This window comes from Mus caroli, unplaced genomic scaffold (assembly GCF_978045245.1).
Source record: "Mus caroli unplaced genomic scaffold, Mus_caroli_1 scaffold_8, whole genome shotgun sequence".
Taxonomy (NCBI): domain Eukaryota; kingdom Metazoa; phylum Chordata; class Mammalia; order Rodentia; family Muridae; genus Mus; species Mus caroli.
This window is the reverse complement of record NW_028227263.1, coordinates 33445162-33466797: the sequence shown is the minus strand read 5'-3', so window position 1 is coordinate 33466797 and position 21636 is coordinate 33445162. Positions and strand designations below refer to the sequence as shown.

General features: G+C 46.9%; 1 protein-coding gene and 1 pseudogene across 1 annotated transcript in view; both read left to right on the top strand.

The window, feature by feature from the left end:
- The window catches only part of Parva (parvin alpha), a 163512-nt gene that overhangs the window by 73921 nt on the left and 67955 nt on the right, over positions 1-21636 (top strand). The window lies entirely within an intron of this gene.
- LOC110297549 (nucleophosmin pseudogene) lies at positions 20084-21350 on the top strand (annotated as a pseudogene).

Here is a 21636-nt window from a genome sequence, read left to right as displayed (position 1 = left end):
TCTGTGTTATTATCAAGACCTTTCCATACTGTCTTTTTATTTTATTTGTGTGTGTCTTCATGTGCATATGCAAATGCGTGCAGGTGCACATACACACGTGAATATGTGTGTGGAGGCCAAGGGACAGCTTCAAGTGTCTTTCTTCAGATACCACCCACCTTTTTTGGCTACACGGTCTCTCACTGGCCCGGAGCTCACCAAGTGGGCTAAGCTGGCTAGCCAGTGAGCTTCAAGGAGTGTCTGTCCCCGCTTCCCAAGGCTGGGATAACAAATGCCCACTTCTGTGCCCAGGGTGGTTGCTGTGTCTTAGTTTTTACCTGGGATGTGGGGATCAAATTCAGATCCTCATGCAAAGCAAGGACTCTACTGGATGAGCTACCTCCCAGTCCCAGGATGCCTTTAAAAAGGGGAGAGTTCAGAGCTGGAGATATGGCTCCGTGGTCAAGAGCAGAGTACCTGGGTTCAGTTCCTAGCACCGACATGATGGCTCACAGCTGTCAGTAACTACTTCCAAGGGATCTGCACCAGTTTCTGGATTCCTTGGGCACAGACATACAGGCAGACAAAACACTCATACACATAAAAATAAATTTTTCTTTATACAGAGGGTGAGCAGAATTAATATTTCCAGTGGTTACTTTAGACAGTCTTGTTGGGGCCTTCTTATCTGAGCATTTTCTGCTGGGCCTCTGAAAACCAATTCCCACAACAGGGATTGCTTAGGCTGGCCCTGTGGTTACACCGCGGGGAGGGCGTGGTTTCAAATGAGGGCTGGTGCTGCAGCTCTCATTCTGGAACATGTGACCTGGATGGAAGCTAACAAGCATGGTTTTAAAAATTAAAAGGTGTATTAGCCTGACCTGTGTTGGTGGTTTTAATACCCTCTGAGGGAGCTGGGAGAAGCTGCTCTTCTGAAGGACCAAGATGAAAATACTTCTGGACTTCTAGGTCAAAGGTCAAATTCCTTCTGCAGGTGGGAAGCGCTGCACCTCGGGAAATACCCAGCTCCCTTTCTCCAGAGACCTTACCCATCCGAAGCTTTCCCAGAATCTCTTATCATCCTTAGCTCCCCACCCAAAGAGTAAGAATAAGAATTTTAAAAATCCCACACCGTCTGATTTTTACAAATTTTCCCATCTCTTATTTGAGTTTGCAATTTTCTCAGATAACAGATGGCCAGAAAAATGTGTAAGCCCAAATAAAAGGAAAGAACAGTCATGCCGTTTCTTCGCTGCGTGTGTTGCCTTTGGAAATTAGCATTATGTAAATGAAGCCTCTGGCGGGAAGGAGGAGCTCTTGAGTGCTTTAGTTTGGACAGTGTGTAAGCTCCTCTCTTTTCTCTCTCTCTCTCTCTCTCTCTCTCTCTCTCTCTCTCTCTCTCTCTCTCTCTCTCAAGCTTTTAATGTTTCCTTTTAAAGAGAAAGAAGAGCAAAGCATTGGGAAGAAGCGTCTTACAAGTTGTTTGTGCCCATGGCCAGCCTAGAATGAAGAGGAACACTGGAGTTGGCAGAGCCCTCAGAGCAGGTCCTTTCGGTTGACAGGAAGGAAGAGATCCAGACTAGGGTTCCAGCCCCTTTGCCTTGGCATCCTTCTTTCCTCAAGGAGTTAAAAGTGTGGGGTTGGGCGTGGTCAGCCAGATGGATTTTAACAGTAACATGGCTCTCATTGTTTAGATTATCCTGTTGCAAGTACCGTGTCTCATTTACCTTTTATGGAATAAAGTGTGGAAAATTGACCACAGATGTAAGTAACCAAGAACGGTGGGGAGCTGTTGTTACCAGGCCTCCCTCCTCCTCTCTCTCACACACCCGATCCCACAGATAAAAATGAAGAGGAAAATGTGAGGCAGGCTGAGAACTAGCTCCCCTTCTCTTCTAATCCAGGCCCAGGCATCCTTAGCCCTGTGTTCTACAAGTAGGGACCTCCAGGCTTGGCCCAGGAGACTTGTGTGCAGGCTACTGTCAGATTCTACATCCAACCAGTGGTTAAAGCAGGGAACGCAGGAGTGATTTTCCCAGATGCATTTGAAAGACAGTGGGGTGGGGCCATCCAGCAGCCTTGCTTTCTGCCTTGGAGTCCAGGGGTGATGTGAGGGACCCGAGAGCATGGAGAGTGTTGTGCTGTCCTTGCTTTGATTGCTGTCACAGCTTCAGGATGGCAGATTAACCTGGTGGGTCCTGCCTGGTCCCCGAATGAATTTCTAAGATTACAGAGAGCTGAGGACCTGGCACTGAGCAGCATTGAACAGGGCGTGTTATGACAGGCCCACACTTTCCTTTACAGGGGCTCCCTAGGATTACTGAAGCATAAATACCTTTTTAAAGCCTCCGGGGAAAGCCATAAAGTAGGCTTTACGACAGCCTCTTGTTTTCTGTTCTTCCTTTCCTCCTCCACCTTCCCTTGACCAGGCCTTGCTAGGTTTTTAGCCTGAGCTACCTCTGCATGTGACTGTACCAACAGTCAGGTGACTGAGTCCTGCTTCTGGTCTTTTGGAGGAACCAAGGGTCAAAATTACCCTGGAAAACAAAATTAGCTCTAAAACAAGTGAACTGCAGGCTTTGCAGCCTTCTCTTCCCTCTGTGTGGGGCCCACCATGAAACAGAGCCTCACTCTGGCCACAAGTCATTGCTGTCTTCTTTCCCACCCCCAACACACACACACACACACACACACACACACACACACACACATGAATGCATACATGTTAGTTCCACATGTAGTTTCTATCTTCTTTACTACCCCAACACATACACACACACACACACACACACACATGCACACATGTTAGTTCCACATGTAGTTTCTATCTTCTTTACTACCCCAACACACACACACACACACACACACACACACATCCATGTGCACACGCATGCACGCACATTAGCTCTGTCTCCGGCCAGGCTCATACTCCTCCCTAACCACTTCCTTCTCTTTAGAGTCCTGGCTCTGCTGCCAGGAACCTCCCCACTGTGCTTAACCCACTCCTTGCATGCTTTTTGGGAAACCTGGGCCTGTCTTCCAATACCTCAGCTCTCCCAAGTTTCAGGCTTTTTCATATGTCCATCTAGGCCACCGTCCCCTGAAGCACATCCTCCCCAGAAGCTGGGGTACTTTGTGTGCACCCACACTTGACTTTTAGGAACCGTGGTGTTCTTTGTATTCCTGAAAACCATGGCATCTTAGTCTAAGTCGAGACCATCCACCCACCCTGACTGCCTGCTGAATTTGACTCTCCCTGCTCACATGTCTACCTGCCACTTGGTTCTTCTGCCTTTTTTGCCTCTCTGTCCATGAGAGCCTCTCAGCCTGTGGCTTCATTTCCCTGTCTTAAATGGATCACACTAGGTCTGAATATCAGCCTTCCTTGGTCACCGTTCTCCATCTTTCTTCTTTATCTTGCATGAGCCTTCTTTGGCTTCTAACCAATGACCCTCCATTCTCTAGAGTCTTAGTGTCCTCCCAACCCAGCCCAGTTGACAGTTGATTATTCCAGCTACACATCACTGGGGTGATGACAATAGTGGGTGTCCCAATTTCACCCACTCTATCACCAATGTCTTTTGTGCTCTGGTATTTCCCATGCGAAAGAACTAGGAGATGCTCTGCTAGCCTTCTTTAGTTCTGCTGGGAACTGAGGATGCTAACCTGAACCTCCAGCCCTGCCCCTGGACAAACACACACATGCACACACACACACAAGCATTCATGCACTGGGCTCCCCAGTCAGCAATGTCTCCTTCCCTAATCACCTGCCTTGAAAACTCATCCAGGGAAGACACTTCTTTGCTTCCATTTACACATGAGTCCTGGCTCCACTCCATGGGCTCACTTCCCAACTCTCAGATCTTTCTTCATTGTCCCAAGTTCTCTTCTGTTGTTGTCTTCTCTTCTGCCCTTGTGATGAGGGTGACTTGGTTCTCCTTTCTCTCTCCATCGTCTCCACTCCACCAAGTGGCTTTCTCTTTTCTTTTTGTTTCTTTACAATGGTCACATCCCTGCAGAAGTGCAGAAGGTTGGCCGTTCAAAAGGCTGCACCTGAAAGCTGGCTTCTAACTCAGCACATGGAAATAGAACCTCTACAAGTGGCTGGTGACATTAGCAGTCTGTGTCTGTGACCACTTGGGAGTCCTAGGGGAGAAAGTGTTCCTCTGGTGGTGATGGGTGGGTGTCTAAGTCCATGGAGTTTAGAGCAGGGCTTGTGTGGCCATGTTGGCCATCCATATTCTCACCTTCCAGGCAGATGGGCTCTAGCCTGGAACAAATCTGCCATCCACAAGCTGGTTAGGCCATGGAAACTCTGTGGGGTTTAGAATTATTCTTGGTGCTTCAAGCCTACTCTCCTCCCACCATGGTGTGTCCATGGGGAACTGGTTTCTCCCATGTGTCTCTCTGTTATTACTTGTGAAATGGTACCATTCTTTCCTGAGGATGACAGATAATGTACTAGTGGGAAGACAGAGACATCATTTAGTAGACAATCAGGCTGGTATGGCAACATTGTTCCACCCTGACACCTGCCAACTCACCAACGATACTCACAATCTCTTTCCTGCACTAGAATCAGAGTTGAGAAGATTCCTGGAGCTGGACCCAGATCTCAGGCCACGGAGACCCCACACCACTCCTTTAGAGGTTTCCATTAGTGGACATCAAGGTGTCCAGGACTTCAGCCAGCAAGAATTGTAGAGATGGGAAGGCCAGTGGGGCTCTGGTAGATGGGAGGTGGCCTGGAAAGACTGCTTGGCATAAAAATGTCATGTGGTATAAAGTAACAGGTCATACAGGCTTCTGTTAGGGAAGTTAAAATCAATACCAGAGGCACCAGGGAGCCATTGAGTATTTTTTAATGAGAACATGATGGAACAGGATTGGGAAAAAATAAATTTCCCTGATTGAAAAGGTATTTTGGAGAACTAAGGATGTAGCTCAGTTGGCAGAGTGTTTGCCTAGCATACACAAAGCCCTGGGTTCAGTCCCAGCACCACGTAAAACCAGATGAGGTGGCGCATGCCGGTAAACCCCAGCAACATCAAGGTGGAAGCAGGACAATCAGTTCCTGTTATCCCCATCTATGCACGGCTTTGTGAGACTCTGCCTACAAATGAATAAATGACGACAGATACACGTTTTGATTGGAGGATGGGGAGAAGGGGGCTACTTAGCAGGCAGCTGCAGGAATGACTCCAGAGTTTATGTTGGAGACTCTATGACCATGAAGGTCCTGGTAGACAGAACGTAGGCAGTGTGAGGATTCCCATCCCACTGTGGCCCTCAGTGGTGCAGTCAGTGCGACTTGCTGTGTTCAAGTTGTTGCAATCCCAGAAGAGAAACCTTTGTAACAGTTGCTGAGAGACCTTTGTAACAGTTGCTGAAGCAGCTGGGTGTGTGGTGGGTTCCCTTGCTTTCTGTGTACTTCATTTTGGTACTCTCTTCCCTGTGGGAGGAAGGTGCTTCTGCCTGAGCAGCCAGATTAGCCCAAATCAACCTTGATGTTCAATGAGGTGACTTGTCAGAGCACCCTCACATCCTCGGCCTCCACTTGGTATGAGGCAGTCTCTTGTTGTTTGCCACCTAGTACTCCAAGCTAATTGGCCTGGGCTTGCAGGGACTCTTCTGTGTCCTGCTCCCACGCCGCTGCTGAAGTGCAGAGATGTCGGTGTGTTCTGCTGGATCTGGTTTTACGTGGGCTCTAGGGATCTAAACTTTGTACCACAAGCACTGTATCCACTGAGCCACCTCCTCGGCCCTCCTTCCTTTCAGTATTCCTTACTAATTTATTTGACTTTTACAGTACTCGTCTGTGATGATTTGGAAATAAAATAAGAAGAGATGCTGGGTCTTCTCTTTGGCTTGAGAAACAGAAAAAGAAGAAGAAAGACAACAGTGTCTGTGAAAAAGGATAGGCAAGGACATGGTCTCCCTGCCTCTGCCAGGCACCCTTCCACCCCTCCTTCATAGCCCAGGCAACCTTCCACCCCTCCTTCATATCCCACTTCTGGGTCCCCCCCCCTTTCCAGAAGCTTCTCTGCCCTCCCTCACCTGCACCCGTCTAAGTCTTAACAGAGGTTCACCCACCTCCACTGAACTGTAAGAGCATCCACTGTCAGCATCATCACGGTACAGGAACTAGCCATCTTGGTGATCCCCACTAGATAGGAGCAGTGTGGGAAGAGCCCACAGCCATCTCTGCTCTGTGCTCTCCCTGCCTTGCATGCTGTTGGGACACAAGACAGGCTTGTTCTCATGAACTGAACTAAGGAGAACTGGATGGAATTGAAGGAGCAGGCTTGGAGGCATTCAGAGATGACATGTGGGGGGAAGATGAACATGCTTAGGCCGTGCTTGGCATCCAAGTCTCCTTCCAGACCAGAAAGAGGAGGCTTTCTTCTTCTGTGAGTTAGATGGTGGGGGTGGGGGTGTCCTGATGGCTGGAGCTGGCTGAGGAGCTAGGGTGGTGAGCTTCCTGGGAAGGCAAGAGATGGCAGGCACCCTGGGCTCTGCTTCCAGTTCACCTTGACCTTGGTCCTCTGATGATTATTCACCCGTGTTTATCGTCAGTATTTATTCATCACATACACTTCAGACGTTATCATAACTCATGAACTTAGCGAGCATTCAGCATGTACCTGCTAAAGTTCTGCTCTTTCTCCAGTTCGGTGTGAGAGTCCTTATCCTTCACCCCAAACCCTCCTGGCAGAGCCATTACTGCCCACATCTCACAGATGAGCTCACAGGCAGCTGGTCAGTATCAGAATTAGGTTTCAAAACCTCCCTTCGTCCTCTCACCATGGACAACACCCACAGGTACTGCTCAGTAAATGTGTTGGGTTATTCTAGAGAAAGTAGGATACAGACTGCAAAGGAAGGAAAGAGGGGAGAGGCAGTCTGGGGAAGCCAGTTCTGAAGGTAAGGGAGTAGGGTGGTCGAACCTGGGATGGTCCAAGATCTCCTGGGTCCTCACGAGCCAGGAAAGAGAAGGTGTATAAATAAGACTGAATCTAGAACTGGGCATGGTAGTATGAGCTTTAATCCCAGCACATGGGAGGTAAAGGCAGGTGGAATTCTGTGATCTCAAGGCCAGCCTGGTCTACAGAGTGAGTTCCAGGCTAGCCAGGGCTACACAGTGAGGCTCTGTCTCTAAAAGTGGTAGTGAGTCTAGGATGGAAAGTAGTCAGTGGACAGGGACTATGGGGCTGTGGCAGGGGATACTGCACCTTCTGATCCGAGGGACACTTGTGAACTGTCACTCTATTAGAGTCTCTTTGGGCCCAGTCCCTAGGCTGCACTAGAAGGTGTAGCTGTCTCCCAGAGGATTCCTCCTACGCTCCTGTTATGGCCTAGGGACCTCAGCTCTCAGACTTCTGCTTTGCAAATGACTGGGGCCTTATTGCCTTAGCCATGGTTAGCCTTCGCTCTGATGGAAGTAGATATTTAGAGTGACCGTTACACACACACACACACACACACACACACACACACAAAACCAATCGCATCCCAAAGCTTCATGTCAGTTTTTCTTTTTCTTTGAATAGCATATCCTCTGTTTATTGCTTGTTAAGCTAATTCAAGTCAGCAGGGAGTCTTGGTCATACCCACCCCAAACTCCCTTTTCCCACCACTGCCCCCCTTCCAAGTGCTCCAAAAAGTCTCCTGCTGCCTTCGTCTTCTCCATTTTTTTTTCTTTTCTGAAACACACTATTGGGTCCAGTTAGTGCTGCCTGTTGGCTTGCTGAACGAGCATGTTGACTTGATCTCGTGAGGGTAACGATAGCTGCTGTGAGTTCCTGAGTAAAATGACCATGTCACGTCCAGTAGACAGACTCCCACTGCACGCCCCCTCATCCTCTGACTCTACGTTCTCTCTACCTCTCTGCCCCCATGTTCCCTGAGCCTGCAGAGGGGGTTGACATAGACTTTTTAGGACTGCACACTCAAGAATCACTTATTCTGACCATTTTAACCAGCTATGAACCTCCGCATTAACTGCCGTCCACTATAGAAAGAAACTTCTCTGGCCAGGGTTGAGAGCAATGGTACTCTCTGGGTCTCAGCGTAAATATTGAGAAGGCAGTCTGACAGTGTGTCCCTCTCTTGCTGTCAACTCTTAAACAGTTTCCCACGCTCAGCCCAGGGCATCTGGCCACTTGTATTGGTCCCACATGCGTCACCTCTCCCATCTCTGTCCGACGTGCTTTCTGAGCTCCAGATGCTGCCCCTTTCGTCTCTCTCCTTACACTTGAGAAGTATGTTTCTCCCCTGAAGCCTTTGCACCTTCTGCCCCTCTTCCTGAATGTTCCTTCAGGAAAGAATGTGTTTGTAGACCTAGACTCATCTCTTCTCAAATCTCTGTTCAAACCGTTCTCCCATGGATCTACCTCTTGGCCTCCATAAGCCTGTGGTCACCACTGACAACAGCATTTCTAGCTGCCTTAGCCCTTCACCCTGTCTGACCTGTCCCTGCTGGTCCCACACACACGTGGGTTTTCTCTTTCTCCTTTCCGTTGTGCCTCTCCTCCACTCAAGTGTAAGCTTCTTAAAAGAAAGCCTTTCTTGTCTGTGGTTTTGCCTAGACCAGCATCTCGAACAGTTGTCAGCATTCAGTATACTGCCTCTGTGGTTCAATTAATATCTGGTGGGCAAATGAATCCCACTGGCCAGCTTCTCTCTCAGTAATCTGAATAAAGACACAGTGATCTCTTTGATAAATGATATGTACTGGCTCTGCCGGGTAGCCAGATATGGAGCCAGCCGCCATGTGTGGTCACTTGCAACCATAGGAAGGAAGCTGGCCACACTTAAGAGAGATGCCAAGCAAATCCCCTGAGAGAACAGAATTTTATTTCCTGGGGTTCTCTCCTCCAGACCTTGGGGGCCCTGACCATGAACTTGTCTCAGTGTCTGTTAAAAGCGACACTCACTTGTCGCTCCTCTTGTCCACATGGGCTTAGGTCTGATTTCTGCTTTCGGCTTCATGAATGTCTAGAGGAGAACCTTCCGCCTAGCTTGTTGGAGGTGTTGGCTCAGTTCAGTTCCTCGCAGTCTGAGGACCAATGTCACCTTGTGTTTGCTGGAGTGGGCCAGGGACTTGCTTTACCCTTTAGAGGTCACTCTCACCCCCTGAGCACCAGCAACAGAGTTTGTTGCTCTGCACGCAGTCTCCCAACTTCCTCCACTGCCTGCAGGGGCAAACTGCTCCAAAAGGCTCCTGTGATTAGGTGGGCTTACCTAGATAATCTCCTTTGAGTAACTCAAAATCAAAACTAATTACATCTGTGAAATCTCCTTTCCCAGTCACCTACCACCGGCAGGCAGGCCACGGGAGCCCAGTCTGGTCACAGTCCTGGGATTAGGGCAGGAAATCATAAGGGACCATTTTCGGATTCTGCCTACCACAAGTATTTTTTTTTAATCTGCTTTAATTACCAGGCTTGGGGAAGGGGGTTCTGTTGCTTCTGACCAAATAGTAATGAGTATAAGCCTCAGAGGCCTCCACTGTGCAGGGGGGGGGGGAGGTTATAAACGTTGCCTTTCTGACCTCTTCTGAAATGCCATTCTTCAGTTTCTGTCTACAAAGGAGTTGAGAATGTAGAGATGTGGCCGATAAGACCATCTGCCGGGCTTCAAGTGCCAAAAATAATGAACACGGCCCCTTGCCTCTGAACTCTCTTGCAGAAAACTTAAGAAGCAAACAAACTCCATTTTTCTGGGCTGTGGATGTAGTGATGTGGAGTATTTGTCTAGTGTGCAAGAAGCACCACAGACCAGACAGCAATGCCAGCCAGCGCTTAGGAAGTGGAGGCAGAAGGTTCCCAAGTTCAAGGTCATCCTCAGCTACCTAGGGAGTTTGAACCTATCCTGAAATCCAGTAAATCTTCAATAAAGAAAGAAAAAAAGAAAAGTCCTTAGGGATCACCACCCTAAAATGTAAATGGAGTGGGGTCATGAGTGACCCCGAGTCTTTCCCCCATGATTTATCTGATAAGCCAACCCAGCACAGAAAACATGGGGCATTAGCGGCTAGAGGATTTCAAGTGTTGATCAGAAGGAGTGATGTTGGTTAATCCACCAGTGTGGTGAAGCTCGAAGGCTATTCTATGTGAGCATGTATCCAGATATTCCACATAGAAAGGAATCAACTGGGTTAAAAAGTGAAAATGAAAAATGGAAGACAGAGTATGCTGCTTCCTGCAGACAGAGATCAGAGGAGCTTCAGAAGTGTTTCATGGCTCAGAGAGAAGTCACCAAACCAGATCTGCCGAGCCAGGCGGCAGGGTACAGAAACAGCACTTCTGCGATTTTTGCCTCCCACTGCCTGCCATCCGCTCTTACTGTCCACAGTGCCGTGGGAAGCCAGAGATGCGGAATAGCTAAACAATTCACCACCTAGCTTCAAAACACCAACGATCATAGCAGAGGGTCAAAAGCTAGCGTGTGGGAAGTTAGAGAGGAGGGGAGAAACTCATCCTAGGAAGAGAGTTGCTGGCAGGTTGAAAGATTGTCATATTACCAAATCAGAGAGACTTGAAACCAGGGAGGCCTCCCTGCCTGTGCTGCTGCCGCTGCCGCTGCTGCCTCCAGCCCCTGTGGTGTGCATACCAGCTCCTCCTCCACCATGTGCGTCCTAGGTATTAAAAGCAGTCATCAGACTTGGCTGCAACAGCTTTCGCCACTGAAGCACCTCACCAGAGGTGCAGACGTCAGAGTCAAAGATAGGCAACTGAACTTCTCTGCCTCTTGGTCATTAGAGGGTTAAGAATATTAATGCACATTTATATTTGACAAAGCATTTACTGAGGCTTACTCAGCCATGTCCTGGGCATTTGGCATTCAGAGATACAATCTACTGACAGAAAAGGATACATAGGTGCCTGGACAGTTCAGTCAGTAGATGACGACAGGCCGGGGCTATGAGGAAAAGGCCATTCAGAAGTTGGTGATGATGGATTCCTGTGCCTAATGATGCTCCACCCATTGTGTGGCCATTGCCACATAGATGAACTTGACGCTGGCCTGGGGAACAGAAAGCAACAGGGATGGGGTAAAGCCAGGACAGGAGATGCAAGCAAGGATAAAGACAGAATGGGCATCTAGATTACAGCGTGGACCAGTTTGTCCAGAGTGCAGCATTTCTGCAGCATTTCTACAGCCATTAGGTTGAACAGGGTCCTGCCCTGCAGAAAAGGGGCTGGCAGGATTTTGAAGCAGGCTGTGGTCTGGAGCAGGCTCTGTTTCTAGAAGGAATTAGACGACTTCTAACTACTGTGTGCCCCAAGCCAGCTCAGTGATGGAATCCGGGGAATGCTGCTCCATTGTTGCATGTGTCTCTCTGAGGCAGCCTAGAGATGTTAGTACATCAAAGTTTAATGAGTGCTGGTTACAAAAGATTGAGCTAAACATATTCCATCTCTATCTTTCAGGTACCATCTGAAGGGACAAGAGTGGGGTGGTACCCAGTTCAAGGGCTGGTGGTAGGGAGAGGGCCCCCAACTATCAGGACCTGCAGCTTTCAGTTGCAATGCTCTCAGGAAAGAAACACCCCAGTGACCTCCCCCTCCCTCCCAAATGCCTTCAGATACTTTCCCTTGATCCAACTGGCTCAGAGTAGAAGGCAATGGTACAGCCACATCTTCTCAGATAACGGGAACAGGAAGGCACCGACCAGTTGGGAGGACAGAAACAGGACTTCTTGTCATTTAAACAACCCTGGGTCCCATCTTATTTGGCCTTAGCCCTTTTGATACCTTGACAGTCTTAGTAAGATTGGGATCTGGCCTTGGGTGAGACTGGGCCTCAGGCTAAAACTCTCTGTTGCTTCATGTTGGTGGGAGCTAGGAAGAGCAGGGGCTGGCACTGTCCCTTTAAAATAGCAGCTTGTTTCTTACATATGGGGGCCACATGTCTGCAATTTTCCAGTACGGTCTCAATTTCAAATATTCTGTCCCATCTTACCCATAAGAACATTGGCATTTGTCAGATCACATGTTCCAATTTTTGACTCAGAAAATATGGTCACTGTATCCCCTAGACCACAACAAATGCCAGATGGCTTAAAGAGCTAATTTTTTTAATGGCACACTTATCCCAATTGTTAAGGAAAGACAATTTTCTGACTATTGAAGCAATTGAAGAAATTATCAGTGACAAGTTTGATGGGTTCAATTATATTTTTAAAAAAAAACACCTTTTTGGGTATATGAAGAAAACAAGCAAAGGAAAGGAGAGGCAATAAACGGGGCACGGCGAAGCATGACAACCAACATCTCAATAGCCATATACTTTGGGAAGAATTTATTAAAAACCTGAAAGGACAAAATGAAGTCTTCATTTGGGGGCTACAGAGATGGCTCAGGCAATAAATGCCTGCCAGGCAAGCCTGGGGCCTGGGTTTGGATCCCTAGCATCTGTGTTCAAAGATGGGTGTGATGGTTTCATCTGTAACCCCGCGCTGGGGTAGAAGAAGAGCCAATCTACTGTCAGTCTACCCCACTCAGTGAGCACTAGGTTTAGTGGGAGATCCTATCTCAGAAAATAAGGTGGGAAGCAACGGAGAAGACAGCCAGTGTTGACCTCTGGCCTCCACACGTATGCACATGCACTCACACATACACTGCATGTCCTTACATGTACCTACATATCACACACACACACACACACACACACACACACATTTTCATTGAACAAATGTTCAAAGGATAAGAGCAGACAATTCACACATGGAAACTGTAAACAAGTCTTAAGAAGAAAAATTTACAATTCACATTAAGAGTTGGGAGTCAACATTTCATACTTACTACATTGTCAAAACTAAGTAAAAGCCATCAAATCTAACCTGGGCAGAGCTTTGTGGACACATATCCACCTGGGCTTTGAAGAGGACATTATGAATTATCTTCTCGTTTTTCCTCCGATATAGCAGTGTTACAAAAGCAAAGAGATCATAAGATGTTCCTTTCTGACCCAACAATTCTACTTTGGGAAATAGAGTCAAGAAAATAACACTTGAGACAGGGAAGGTAGGTAGATCAGCTGACTTAATTCTAGCTACACTGACATAGCCCAAATGACCAACAGGTGCATGACAATTCAAGTGTATTGTAATAGGCCAGGGTAAGTGAATGCTTTGTATTATTAAATATCAAGTGAACTTACCTTATAAACATGTGGGAAGATGTATTTTGACAAAAACACAAGAATATCACTATTGGATGGTGACCACATGGCAGCTAGTCTGGTCCAGCTATAAGGATCGGGTGATCTGTTCATTTCCTGGGATGAAGTGTATCCTGTTCTGGCCCACTGTTTCTTTGCTGTTGGTCTCAGACATTCTAACCAGAGGCAAGTCTTGCAAATGGAGAACTATAAGAATACAATCAGGACCCTAGAGCGTTGAACAGTAGGTCTCAGAAGTGACTACTGCTCGCTTCTTTAGAGCGATCCCTCTGATAAGGATAGGGGCTTTCAGAATGGTGGTGCATGGGCTGTCTTTGCTAAATGTGAGCCACGAATGCAGAAGTGCCTTGCTGTAAGTGGTGATGGGGATCTTTCTATGTCTCATGAGAACCCTATAACGGAACTGTTTACACTTGACTACTAAAGTGCTTCAGCGCTGTGTAACATCACAACCCTCCCACTGTGGCCAAAGTCAATACGATCGATAATAGAGAGCGTTGTGGTATTTTTAAAACCTCAAATACGAATCTGCTAAAAGTGAAAGTGGAAATGGATGGTGACCATTCATAATGCAAATGTGAACTTTGAAAAACCTAACCTATGACCTTTTGGGGGAAGGGTGTGAATTTTGAAGCCAGGTCTCCTGTGTTCCAGTTAGACCACTTTGAGGCTGAGAATGACCTTGAACTTCTGATCCTCCCACCTCTACCTCCTGAATTCTGGGATGACAGGCACCATGGCCAGTTTTGAAAGTGCTGATAATGAGCCACCGTGTAGGTGCTAGAAACCAAGCCCAGGTGCTCGGCAAGAGCAACAAGTGCTCTTAGCCACTGAGCCATTTCCAATTTCTTCCTTTTTAAAAATAATTTTTGGCATTCATTTCTTTTTCTGTGTGTACCTGTGTGTGCACATGGATGCCACCGTGTGCTTGTGGAGATCAGAGGGCAGTGTGCTGAAAAGTTGGTTCTCCTGCTCTACCAAGTAAGTGCTCATCATGGAACTCAGGTTGTCAAGCTTGGCAGCAAGTGCCTGTGCCCACTCAGATGCTCACTGGACCGTCTTACCTCCTCCCCTCCCCCATCCCCTCCCCTTCCCTCCCATCCCCTCCCCGCCCTGCTCCACCTCTCCTCCCTTCCTCTCCTTTCCTCTCCTGCTCTTTTATGTAAATCAGTGTGAGCTGACATTTGGCCACACAGCTTTATCGGAATTGATGCAGGGGAGAACTGCATGTGACCGAACAAACAAACAAACAAACAAACAAAAGGCACCCGTGTATTACAGCAACTCTAATTTGAGTTATTCATGATGTTTAACTTGTTTTGAGATTTTCAATCTCAATAAATAGATTTTTATGTTTATCAAAAAGGTCATATATTATCGATGGCCAACCCCTGAAGGGTTCATGTAGGCGACATGGTGGCCAGCTGAGTGAGCTCACTCACTTCCACTCTGTCCCGCAGACTCTGACTCTGTCCTCCTCCTCTTCAAGCATGCCTCTCAGCCACATCAGTTGTTCTCTCTCGGGGCCATTTATGTGTTCCTTGGCAGGGGACAATAGAAAATGTCCAGGGAGGATGCCATGGAACAGAGAGGCCAGGGATGCCATTAAATCCCTCCGTGTGCAAGACAGTTCCCGGCAGCCAAGGATTGCCCAGTGCAATGGTCAGCTGTGCCTGTACTGAGCTTGGAGCTACACTGCGAGTGTGTCAGGTGCTAACATGCCTTCACAGCAAGGCCACTCTCTGGATGTTTTGCAGACTAATAATCACCATTATCAGCTGACATGCTAGGCACAGTTCCACGACATCATATCTGCATAGTCACTCCTTATTAGGTCACTATTCCCTTATTTTACTAAAACCCCAAGAGTATGGAACCCAAGAAAGCCAAGAGGAGAGAAAGTAGCTTGCCCTAGGCCACACAAACCCATAGCTGATGAGAACGGCTCCCATAGTAAGAACGGTAAAAGAGAAGAATTTGTATTGACTTTTTTTTTTCGGGACAGGGTTTCTCTGTGTAGCTCTGGCTGTCCTGGAACTCACTTTGTAGACCAGGCTGGCCTCAAGCTCAGAAATCTGCCTGCTTCTGTGTATTGACTTTTAAACTGTGCATATATGTGTGTGCATGTTTGCATGTTTGTGTATGTGAAGATGTGGATACCTGTGTGTGGAGGCCAGGGGCCCACATCAGGGGTCATCCTTCGTCTTAATTACATGGATGCATGTGTGTCTGCGTGTGGCTGTATACAAATGAACACAGGTGCCATCAGAGGTCAGACGCATCAGATCCCTCTGGCCCAGGAGTCAAGGTGGTTGTAAGCCACGCCGCTGTGGGTGCTGGGAGCTAAACTCGGGGTCTCTGTGAGAGGAGTATGCACTGTTATCGAGACATCTCCCCAGTTTTTGAGACAATCTCTCTTGAGTGGCTGGGCAGTGAGCTCCAAGGATCTGCCTGTCTCTGATGACCTCTCACTGGGATATCAGATGTGTGCTGCTGTGCCTAGCTTTCATGTGTGTGTGTGTGTGTGTGTGTGTTTGAGATGGGAGTGGGGGTTGGGGGTGTGAATTTAGATTCTTGTACTTGAGAGGCAGGCACTTCACCAACTTCATCTCCGCAGCCCTTTCATTTGTGTTCCATCAAGAACTTTGTGCATGGTCATTTCTTTTGTCTTTGCTGGGACCTTGTGGAGTAGATACATTCTACTATCCATCGAAGATGCACAGAAAACAAGACTCGGTGGAACTTGGCTTATGTTTATAAATTTGTGCCATTTAAAATTATTGCCAGTCTCCCTCTACGGTACTGTAATCCCAAGAAGGCAAAAGTCTTGCTTTCTTTCCTATGCTGGTAGCGAACCCCCTGCTCACCTTCAGTCTGGCAACAATGTATGCCCTGTGATGAAGAGAGAAGGAAGCAGCTCTGTGTCTGGCATCCTTAGATGGGCAAGTGGAAACCTGGCATTGGCTTGGCCAGTGTGTCATTTTCTTTGCTTGGGTATTTTCCGTGGTTCCTTCATTCCCTGGGCCCTCAAAGCTGCCCATGAGAGAACTGTCCTAGCCCCCCTCCCCCAATCTGGTTTGAGCCCACTTGGATATTTGAATCTTCTCTTGGACTTTATCGGAACAAGCAAGATCTTGAGTGGTTTAAAGCACGTGGTAAGTCCCGCAGCGTTCCAGACAGGCTCGAGTCTCTACAACCTGCTTTCCTAGAGAGGTAGACGTCCTTGTCCCTGCTTAATGACATTTGATGACACAGAAGACTATATAGATCCCTCTTTTCCCTGTCTGCTATCTGGATATTTTCAGAACCTAGATAATTTTATCCTATTTACATCAAACACGTAGGTAATGCTAGACTTTGATATCTGTATTATTTCTGGGGAGCTCTAATAAGATTATGAATGACAGTAATTGACATTACATGGCTTAATTCAATTTCCTTTGCTGTGAATCAGGACCTTTGAGCTCAGTCCTACAGTGTGAGCTCTAGGTTTGTCTTTTCTCTGCGCTAATAAGTTAAGCAGTAGGGAAGATATAAACTCAGTTTTGGAGATTCTCTATCCTGTAGATTAAATGGGATAATGTATCTAAGGGGCACAGCTTGATGCTGGTCACATAGTCTTTTAATTAAAGGCCATCAGGTAAATCTACATATATTGGGTCTGTTAGCTTCTGGCTAGTTGGAAGAATATTAGACTCCTTATGATATTATGATCATTGATTTGGCAGGTATGAAAAGTGCCCTTTGTCCTCCGACCATGGGTGGGATTGACACTATAACCCACGATTTCTCTTTCTAGGGCTTCTAGAGGGACAGTGGGGACTTGGAGTCCCTTTTTTCCAAAAGAGAGGAATTAGCACCAGAGGTAGCCACATATCACCCCCTTCTTCTTCCACCCCAGCTCAACAAAACAAAACTCTTCCTCCATCATCTAGAACAACAGACCAGCCAGAGAGGAGGACCCTAGGTTTCAGGTCCTTCAGACCTAACCTTCTTCCAGACCTTAGAAGGTCCACTCTCTGTAGCACTACCTTCCAGAGTAGTCTACACCTTGGCCTTCAAGATCAGATGCAAGAGAGAAAGAAAGAAAGAAAGAAAGAAAGAGAGAAAGAGAGAAAGAGAGAAAGAGAGAGAGAAAGAGAGAAAGAGAGAAAGAGAGAAAGAGAGAAAGAAAGCAAGAAAGCAAGAAAGCAAGAAAGCTTTTCTAATGGGTCCAGGGAACAGATAAGCTGTCTAGATATTATTCTTACTCTCTCTAGCAAGACCATTTCAGGGGTACCACCTGGCCCAGGGCAGGCTGGGGTCACCCAATTGTACCTACACCTTGCTTCTGCCTACAGTCATGACTTCTAGTCTGTAAAGGGCTAGGACATTTCAGAAGACCCCTGGAAAAGAGCACCAAGTCTTCTACTGGTGCCTGCCCTGTCTCTGCCCACTTGAGATATCTACTCCAACAGAGAAGAAACAAACAGGCAGTCCTCATCTCCGTTGCCAAGAGGCAGGAGACAGGATCCTGCTTGCTCTTCAGCAGATCCACAAGTCTCAAGTGGCATCATATTAAATTATATAGGCAGCCACTGGTGCTCAGCCGATGCTGGGCTCTGAATCGTTCTAGGCAAGCAGCAGCCTCCTCGGGAAGCGGTGGGAAGGATCCTACCCATAGCTTTGCAGACCTACACACCTCAGAAGGCTGTCCTGAGAGCAGACACAGGGGACCCCACAGAGAGCGGGCAGCCGCACAGAAGAGACGATGATTGTGGCTGCAGTATTAGACCATGGGCTGCGGGGCACTTTGCCCTAAAGGTAGGACCAAGCGTGGACAGAGTTGAACATGGTAGGTGGGGGTAAATCCGTCAGGAGTGCCTTAGCCAGCTCCTCGTATTTGGGTTTCTGAGATGAAGACCACTCCCACTTACTCTTGAAGGATGTGTGTGTGTGTGTGTACACAGGGCTTTCTGTCTAAGACAGTTAGACTGGATGTTAGGGATAATGTGGAAGGGTAGGAAAGGAGATAAATAGATAAGTAAGGGGGTACAGGACTATAGGCAAGGAAATCAATACCTAATTGGGCCACATTCATCCTCTACTCCTAAATTAAGCTTCAACTTTGGCACTGCACAGAGAAATGTGTGCCCCTCTGTGAGCTGTTTCCTGCTAACTGCTTTTCCTAGGATATGTCTGCCAGCTCTCCTCCATCGCTGGGGCACAGTAAGTGTCTTGATTGTCTGGTAGCAGGAGCATAAAGAACACAAGGATCTCATTCTCCAGAGCTTTCGATGTGGTTCTCCCACCTGGTTTAGTATGGCTCAGTTCCAACAGGTGCTCTGTGGGTTTGATCGACGGGTGTGGAGGGTCTTGGGCAAGATTTTCCACTCAGCTTCCATCTGTGGTAAAAACAGGGCTTGAAAACTCACATGTGGGTCTAGGGCTGGCCTGAAATGCCTCCTAGGATGTTTGACAGGTTGCATCCCTTTGAGCTTCTTGATCTGAGTTCTGGAAGACCATGGTTAATGAAAATCCAGGAGGTCTTCCTGGCCTCCTTAAAGATGTATAGGAGAATCCTGGCTCCCTTGGAGTTCTCTTTGCTTCTGTCCCTGATGAATTCTGTCATGTATGAAGTTATCATTCACCCCACCAGTAAGCCATGTGTGCTGAAAGTCCCAACCAGAGAGGATGACTGCTTAGGGAGAAGAGAGGAGATGGGAGGTGTGAAGTCCACAACTAAATCCAGAGATCCCTCCCTGGGCAGGACAAGTGTCACCCTAGGGTTGGAATGGCCTTGGGCCAGAGATAAAGGGAAAGAATGTGGTAAGAGGGGCCACACCACCACTGATAGGTGGGCACTTCGATGTCATTTCCCCAGGGTTTCCTTAGAGAGCAGTGAAGAGAAATATTTTCTAAGTATTTGCCAGTTATCTGTAATTTCTTTCTTCATCAAATTTGCACGTGGACTGGTGAGATGGGTTGGCTGGTAACTGTGCTTGCTGCCAAGCCTGATGTCCTGAGTTTAATTCCGGGAACCACATGATGGAAAGGGAGAACCAACTCCTACAAGTTGTCCTCTGACATCTATTCATAGAATATGTACACTCATGCGTGTGCATGCATGCGAGCATGCGTGCGCACGCACGCACACACACACACACACACACACACACATAAACAAGTAGATTAATTTTAAAACCTTAAAAAAGTTTTAAACTTTAAATTTCAGTTGATATATTTCTACCCACAGCTTTGCAGACCTCCACACATCAGAAGACTGTCCTGAAAGCAGACACAGGGGACCCCAATGTACTTCTCTTAAGTACATTGATGGGTAAATATTATGTATTTGGGAAGTCATTATATGTGAAGATTATCATTACTGCTTGCTATATTAGTTGCATTTCTTTTGTTGTGGTACGTGTGTGCAGGTGTGGGTGCCCAACATACCCAAAGGCGTTGGGTGTCTTTCCTGATTGCTCTCCAATTCACTACTGAGGCAGCATCTCTCACTTGAACTCAGAGCTCACCACTTTGTCTAGTGTACCTAGATTACTTGCTCCAGGAAGCCCCTGTCCCTGCCTCTGATACACTGGGATCTGAACCCCAGTCCCCATGCTGAGCCATCTTCCAGATTTCTTTTTCAGCCTGGCATTATCTTGGGTGTGGCAAATAGCTTGTTCTCATCTGCTTCCTTATTTTTGAAAACAAGCCCTGGGCTTACTTCTGCTCATCACTCCAAAGGACCATTAAAAAGAAAGATGAAAAAAGACCTAGGTATGATGGTGGAGCCTACAATCGCAGCCGTGGAAGAGCTGAGGTAGGAGAATGGCAAAGACTGTGAGGGCGGATGTAGTTACATAAAAAGGCTTTGTCTCAAAGAGACAAAACATTTTTTAATCAAGAAATTATAGCTTGGTGTGATTCCGTCCTGCGCGTCTGTTCTGTGGAACAGGAGGCAGTTGTCTTCCGTCCAGCTTCTCCCACACCGAAGTGCGCGCCTCCACCTCATGGAAGACTCGATGGATATGGACATGAGTCCTCTTAGGCCTCAGAACTACCTTTTCGGCTGTGAACTAAAGGCTGACAAAGACTATCACTTTAAAGTGGATAATATGAAAATGAGCACCAGTTGTCATTAAGAACGGTCAGTTTAGGAGCAGGGGCAAAAGATGAGTTACACATCATCGAGGCAGAAGCAATGAACTATGAAGGCAGTCCAATTAAAGTCACACTGGCAACTTTGGAAATGTCTGTACAACCAACAGTTTCCCTCGGGGGCTTCAAAATTACACCACCTGTGGTCTTAGGGTTGAAGTGTGGTTCAGGGCCTGTGCACATTAGTGGACAGCATCTAGTAGCTGTAGAGGAAGATGCAGAGTCTGAAGATGAAGATGAGGAGGATGTAAAACTCTTAGGCATGTCTGGAAAGCGATCTGCTCCTGGAGGTGGTAACAAGGTTCCACAGAAAAAAGTAAAACTTGATGAAGATGATGAGGACGATGATGAGGATGATGAAGACGATGATGATGATGATTTTGATGAAGAGGAAACTGAAGAAAAGGTCCCAGTGAAGAAATCTGTACGAGATACCCCAGCCAAAAATGCACAAAAATCAAACCAAAATGGAAAAGACTTAAAACCATCAACACCAAGATCAAAGGGTCAAGAGTCCTTCAAAAAACAGGAAAAGACTCCTAAAACACCAAAAGGACCTAGTTCTGTAGAAGACAGTAAGGCACAAATGCAAGCAAGTATAGAAAAAGGCGGTTCTCTTCCCAAAGTGGAAGCCAAGTTCATTAATTATGTGAAGAATTGTTTCCGGATGACTGACCAGGAGGCTATTCAAGATCTCTGGCAGTGGAGGAAGTCTCTTTAAGAAAAGGGTTTAAACAGTTTGAAATATTCTGTCTTCATTTCTGTAATAGTTGATATCTGGCTGTCCTTTTTATAATGCAAAGTGAGAACTTTTCCCTACTGTGTTTGATAAATGTTGTCCAGGTTCAATTGCCAAGAATGTGTTGTCTAAAATGCCTGTTTAGTTTTCAAGGATGGAACTCCACCCTTTACTTGGTTTTAAGTATGTATGGAATGTTATGATAGGACATAGTAATAGTGGCGGTCAGATGTGGAAATGGTAGGGAGACAAATATACATGTGAAATAAACTCCGTATTTTAATAAAGTAAAAAAAAAAAAAGAAATTATAGAAAACCAAAACAACTGACAATATGAAACTTCTAATGCACACAAACATAGAAAGGATAGTGTGGGTCCCGCCCCCCCCCGCTACCCTCCCCCCCAAAGTAAATCTGTCAGTAAATTCACCAATGAACCAATGATCTTGACTTTGTTTGTTGTTTTGTTTTGTTTTGTTTTGTTTTGTTTTGTTTTGTTTTGAGACAGGGTTTCACTGTATAGCTCTGGTTATCCTGCAACTCACTCTGTACACCAGGCTGACCTCGAACTCACAGAGATCCAC